This window comes from Schistocerca piceifrons, chromosome 3 (assembly GCF_021461385.2).
Source record: "Schistocerca piceifrons isolate TAMUIC-IGC-003096 chromosome 3, iqSchPice1.1, whole genome shotgun sequence".
Taxonomy (NCBI): Eukaryota; Metazoa; Arthropoda; class Insecta; order Orthoptera; family Acrididae; genus Schistocerca; species Schistocerca piceifrons.
The window spans coordinates 559,980,245-559,987,392 of record NC_060140.1 but is presented as its reverse complement, the minus strand read 5'-3'; positions in this window follow the sequence as shown (position 1 = coordinate 559,987,392).

Below are 7,148 nucleotides of genomic sequence, written 5' to 3'. Positions count from 1 at the left end.
CTGAGAACAGAGAAGCAGATAAGAATGAGAAGAAGTTTTGGTGGTGGCAGTGTTATGATTCGGGCAGCCTTCTGTGCTAAAGGTAAATCAAGCACTGCTTGGTTGAAGACTAGAACGAACTCTAACATGTACTCTGAGATGTTAGAGACAGAACTGATCAGAGCGTATGAGGACATATGGGACGAAAGTCTAATGTTTCAACAACATAATGCATCTGTGCATGTTTCTGCTACAACCTACGAAAGATATGAAGTTAAAGATACTGATATCTTGGCCTGGCCTACACGTAGTCTGGATTTGCACGCGGTGGAAAACCTTTGGGGAATACTTGCGATGTGTGTTTATCGCAATGGCAGGCAATTTCAGGCCGTATGTGAGCTGAAAAGAGCGATACGAGAAGAGTGGGCTACAATTTCGCTGCAACAACTACAAACTCTAAGAAAATCAGTGCCGAAGAGAATTTTGCGGTAATTAGGAATAGCAGATGCGGACAAAGCGCTAACAATGCAATAACACATCATGACAGTGAGCGCTTTTATTCCAATTTCTATCCAGCAAATGCGAAATCGTTATTTTGCTACACGTGTTGTGAAATTAACTATGTAATTCCGTCATGACTGTTAATGTCATATGTATCTACTTCTTGGATGGCAGATTCGATGCACATATGCTTCAGACATCGTACTATTACTTTCTCCCTTCTTCCGATATTTCAGCCATCTTCAAGGTGAATCACAGCAAATTTAAAACTACTTACTCATTTCCTGCACAGTATTGTGTCAGCTGGTTTTAGTTCTACAAGCGACTCACCTTGAAGATGGCTATACGGTTACTACCCGAAATTTCACAAAGACAAATAATACAATCCCCGTTGCGCCCCAGAAGATGTTAAAATATTCTACCTGCCGGATAAACATGAAGGAACTTACCAATAAGTAGTCGTAAATATGCTCAAGTACGTTGATTTAAGGTGATCTGCAGGCATGTTAGTCACCTTAAAGTAGACGATTGGATATTTGAATGTGTTATTTTGGGCTGCAAATTATATGTGAAGAATCGACTGATAGACACATACAAGAAGTTGGAGAGAACCTGGTGCACTGGCGTATCATTAGGATACATGCCTTTTACGGAGAAAGAAATTAATTTACACTCGCCGCAACGCTGTAGAGTGTGCGGCTGCGCCAGTGATGTGTAAGGGACGAACAGGATTCTGCCACGATCCTAGGTGTATCAGTAAAAACTTCCTACGGTTACAGCAAAGTAATTCCTCTCCTAAAATGCAAACTGTCACCGCTCTCTTTATTGTTTCTTGACATGGTCATGCTGGCCATACGCGACCTGTAATTGTTTGCATTTACTCATTCAGAAGAAATTATTTATTAGTGAAGACCACAGTTTATTACATTAATTGATTACTAGTTTCCGCTGCATCTAAAATTAACGTAGACATTGGGCTGCTTCCTGCAAACACATAGACTAACGTATAGTTCTCTCTGTCGTGTGTAGATACAAGGGGCGATCAGTAAGTAATTCAACACATTTTTTTCTGAAAGCAGGTTGGTCTTATTCAAAAAAATCCTATTTTTCAACATAACCTGCGTTCAACGTGACGGCCTTACCCCACATTATTTGGATCACCTCTATGCCCGCATTTACCATTCTACTGGTCGACGTCGGAGCGAACAGTTTGCTGCATCAATAACCTCCCCATAATCTACACCTACATCTACATGGATTCTCTGAAAATCACATTTAAGGGCCTGGCAGAGCGTTCATCGAACCACCTTCACAATTCTCTATTATTCCAAGAACGAACACCTGTATCTTTCCGTACGAGCTCTTATTTCCCTTACTTTACCGTGGTGATCGTTTCTCTCTATGTAGACCGGCGTCAACAAAGTATTTTCGCATTCTGAGCAGAAAGTTGGTGATTGGAATTTCGTGAGAACATTCTGTCGCAACCTAAAACACCTTTCTTTCAATGATGTCCAGCCCAAATCCTGTATCATTTCTGTTAAACTCTCTCCCATTTTTCGCGATAATACAAAACGTGTTGCCCTTCTTTGAACTCTTTCCAGCGGAGTGTATCCTTCATTCTTCATCCTTCATTGGAAGTGTCAGCACGTTCCAGTTTTGCAGGAGTCACAGCTTTGTGTGGCGTCTGGCACGCGGGATGTCGGACAGGTTTACGCGACCTTATTACGATGATGACAGACGCCTCGCCGTACTACTCACCGTGATTTTGTTCACTGCCAGGTCTCTGCAACCATACTGCAAGTGCATATCAATACCTGCGATGCTTTAATTTTCCGCCAAAAGAAATTCGATGACAGCTCTGTGCTTGGAACGCAGCTCCGTTACAGACTCCATTTTCAAGGCCACGTGTAGCTTCGCCAGCTATTGGAATTTCATAGAAGTGTAGGGGCTGAAGTGGGAATATTCCACGATGTCTCACAACAAACTCTGCATTTTTTTAACCGAAACTGGACGAGTGTTGGACTACTCATTGAACACCACTCGTGAAAGTTGTTACTCCCAACTTATGTGACTTTGTTCCTTCTATTTTGCGTAGTTACACACTATGTCATGTGTCTTTCCTATACCACTTTACAACCATTTTAGTAGCCTATAATCAAATTGTACACAAGCCATATAAGGCTTGTCGTCGTACGTATGTGCAGTATTTCGAAGATGTATTATCCTTCAGATATTCCTTGTACGTATATATACCAGACATAATCGAAAAAAATTTTATTCTTATCTACTCAAAGTTCAATGGTGATTCTGTGTTGCTAACATACAACGGTTAGTTGAATACTGTGTAGGTTTGTTCTCTGCTTGGAGAAAATGTTATTCAAAACTATGAATACATTTCATGACGTATAAAAGAGCTATTATTTACAAAATATTTATCATTGAACTCTGTTGCTAAGAAAGCTGACGTAAAAACCACGGCACTCTTCCGAACTGCCTGTGGCACCTCCTTACTGCAGGACCGGTCACTATAGGGCTCATGTTAATTTTACACTTTCATATGATTGTGTAATTTTTTGTACCTGAATTTTCAGTTATTTATACTGTGTTACATTGTGCCGCAGATAATATAAATGTCATTAGTGGTGCTTTCAAACATAGATGCATAAAAGTTTATACGCCACTGTGTGGCAATTAGGGACTTTATTTTTAATTCTACGAGGTTTTCGTGCTGCTTCTTCTTATTGAAATAATTTTTATTCTTGTTAATACAGTTTATTAGATGGTCAGTCTGTTTTCTCTTCTCTTCAGTGAATGTTCTACCATATGTCGCATCTCGTGGAACGTTACTCTCTTGGAAGCAATGACGTATAGCATCGTTTAATGCCTTGTCTGCTATAATACGGGCATTTTCTTTATTGTTCGCGGTTGTTACGTGCCACGGCTGACTGAGTCTGTCAACTGTGACGTCCACGCTGTACATGTGAAGTCTACGTAACACACTACTTGTACAGAGTATACGACAACTTCATACAACTGCGTGAAAAATATGTACTGTTCTCTGGTGTTACGTCTCTAGTCTAACCATAAGTCTTAATTGTGATCTCACTCTACACTTGTGGAGATTATCTAAAGCTATTAGATAGTGAATACGTCTATCTATTAGTCTTGGGCAAGAATTACGTCGTCCCATGTTGATACATTTAATGACGCACTGCATCATAATATTCGTTCACTACTGAAAAATACCTTTTAGGTGATTTCACGTGATGACCTTCTCCGACTACACAGGTCCTCTGCTCGTCGAGCTTCTCGAGCGTAGAACCGCAATAAATATGCAGCACTGTAAAGACACTTTGCAGAAACTTCGACGGGCTCTAAAGTCTAAACGCGAAGGAATGCTGTCGGACGGAATAATCCTGTTGCACGATAACTCTCGCCCCACCTTGCTAATCGGAAGAAGACAACAAATCAGCGATTTGGTTGGGAAACTCTGCAACGTCGCCGGCCGGAGTGGCCGAGCGGTTCTAGGCGCTACAGTCTGGAACCGCGCGACCGCTACGGTCGCAGGTTCGAATCCTGCCTCGGGCATGGATGTGTGTCATGTCCTTAGGTTAGTTAGATTCAAGTAGTTTTAAGTTCTAGGGGACTGATGACCACAGCAGTTAAGTCCCATAGTGCTCAGAGCCAGCCATTCTGCAACGTCCTCCGTACATACCGAATCAGTCACCGTTTCATTTTCACGTATTTGGCGATCTGAAGAAAGAAATGCGTGGACGTCGGTTTCAGACGACGAGGAAATGCAAGAGTGGGTGCAGTTGTGGATCTGTCAGCGGTCGACCGTGTTGTACGAAACAGGAATTTATCGTCTCATCTGCCAGTGGGACAAATGTCGTAACGCGTATGGTGACTACTTTTCAATGGAACAGTTACATGGCCCAGCTGTGCTGAGTGTCTAGTTTTTATTTGACTGTCCCTTAACCAGAACTCTGACACAAAGCGTGCAAAGAGGTCAAGGAATGTGGACGACATCATTCTGAAGACTGAAGGACAGTACATGTTTCACCAACCACTGATATGAACTGTTTGTGAGCACCCAAACTGTCACACTCTCGTAAAACTATAGTGGTACTAATGTTTATACTGTCTATTTAAAAAATATGTTTTCTTAGAAGTTTCATAAATGTTCACCACTATGTCAACATGCAGTGGTTCTCCTGGCCTACATAGTGCATCGACTGGTTCTGTAACTCTATCTGTTTTCCAAGAGAATTGTATTTCACACATAAAATAAGATGATACTGTGACAAAGGTTTACGTACTGTGTAATTACTATGTGTCAGTTCGACAGTATTTTATCTATCATTAATTATCTTTTGATCCAGTTTAAATTTATCATGTATTTTTTATCGACTTTTGCCAATACGAATGACAAACACTAATTCGAAAATAGGAAACTTTAATCGTAAACGTATTCCTTTTATTGTACTTTCGTGTAATGTTAATGTATTGAATGTAGGCTAAGTAAATTATGTGCTCTATGTAATAAAGTACCATCTCCATTAGGTCTTATTTATTATCTGGGTTCTGTGTAAGGAATGGTGACAGTACGTTAATGAGGGAAAGTTTCATGTAATGAGGATAGAAGAAATATTTTGAGACCATTTTTAGACAGTGATATGTGGAAAGGAATAGAAAGAGGCACTGAATCGGAAGAAGTTAATATGTGATGTTTTTGAGAGATTGATGACGTAATAATGAATGTTGTCACAGATGATAACAGCGTAGTGCAAATACCTGGTGGCGAACTCTAAGACGAGGCATCGCATGTATACAAATTATTTACAGAACATGGGGCGTAACAGAAAGGAGAGAAGGAAATGGAAGACGGAGGAAGGGGGGCGGAGAGTATTAATTGTCTGATGAAGATTTGCTAGAGAGAGGAGGAGAGCAGAAGAGATCAAGAATTATTTAATGGAAGACGACAGCTACGTGCTGTTTGTTGATTTTGGAGTAACTATTTCAACTCTACGAAACTGCTAAGGCCTTCTTCGCCACTTGTTGACAAACATCCCGTTGGCTTCTAGGTCGCATTCCTCGGCTGACGTTTGCTTGATGATTTTTCTGACGTTTCATCATGACGAGTGCCTGGCACTGTGGAAGTCTCACCCTCCATCCACCGGCAATGACGGGTGAAGTTTTGATAGCTCCAGCCGCTCATGCTGGCAAAACGTCAGAAGAAAATCGTCAAACAAACGTCGGCTGAAGAACCAGAGAAAGAAGGCAACACTCAATTTGTCTATTAGAACTCTGAAAACTTGAGGGCACGAGAGATGAAAGAAGAGTGTAATAGCAAGTGCAATCACTAGTACAATTTTATTTGTCGGCGAAGTAAAAGGTTTTCGACTGTATCGCAAAGATGAAATGCAGCATGCGAAGTGTAGCACGAAGGAACGAATGGTAAATGGACTTTTGTGTACGATGGACAATGTAGAACTGTTTTTATTGTTTGTGAGGGCACAGTGCATGATTTGCGAAAAGTGAAATTTTGATGCGAAAGTGCACTTCGCCTATCAAATATATCAAAAGTGCAAGTGTTCTTTGCTGAAACTGAACTGTTGTGATTTTACAAAAAGAGTCGTTGAAACCAATGCCGTACGTGTTCTATGAGATGCGTTAAGTACTTTGATCTATCGTTTAAAGTGCAATCTTTGCTATTTCAGTGAGTTTGCTGAATCTGGAAGAGGGGGCGATTCTGATGCACGAAAGAATAAGTGAAAAGAGATTCAGTAAAAAAATATCAAACTAGTACAGAGTTAGATTACATTTTCTATTTCTTACACAAAACAGTCAGAAGTTGAAGATATTGCCGTATTAATACGGAAATGTTAATTAACAGTGGTATTGTGGAGGAACACTAAACAACTATCGCAACATCTGCTGAAATCGACCGAACAGAAAAGACTTTGATAGTTTGGTCAGGGGTTATACGAATTACAAATCATTATTTTACAAATTAGATAAAGTAACGAATTATGACAGGAACTACTTCACGCGGGATCAGACAAAGGAAAATAATACCAATATTCAGAATTCAAATAGAGTACTTACGTCAATATTTCACATAAAATGGAAATATCTTTGGCAATAATAACAAAGCTAAACTCACGAGGTTTGTTGTTGAATGCTGCCACATTCGCTGTACTCGTCAACGTAAGATCGAAGTTATTGTTTCCTCTTTCGGTCATTTAGGTCAGAGAAAGTCTTCTATAATACGTGCTGTCGAAATTGCAGGAAAAAGGTTCTCAGAGACAACTGCGATATCTTTCTTTGGTACACAAAGGTCGCACTTTTTGCAAATAACTATAACAGTGTTGATGTAATCACTCACCTGCTTACCAAATTTTTAATACCTCGGTCACAAAACACACACCTACACTTTAATTAACCCTCGATCCTGGTGATTTCCTCTGCCCCTATTTTATTTTATAAATCACATCAAAGAAACGCCACATAGCTCACGCTTGTTGTACAGCTCTCCAAGCAGCTTGCGTTGGAGGACATTTACTTGCTACTTGATGGCATTTATATACGATCACTTGCAGAGGATAAAAACTCATTGTGGTTAGGATGTTTAGCAGCCCCACGGGGTTTTTCAACCGTCAATACGA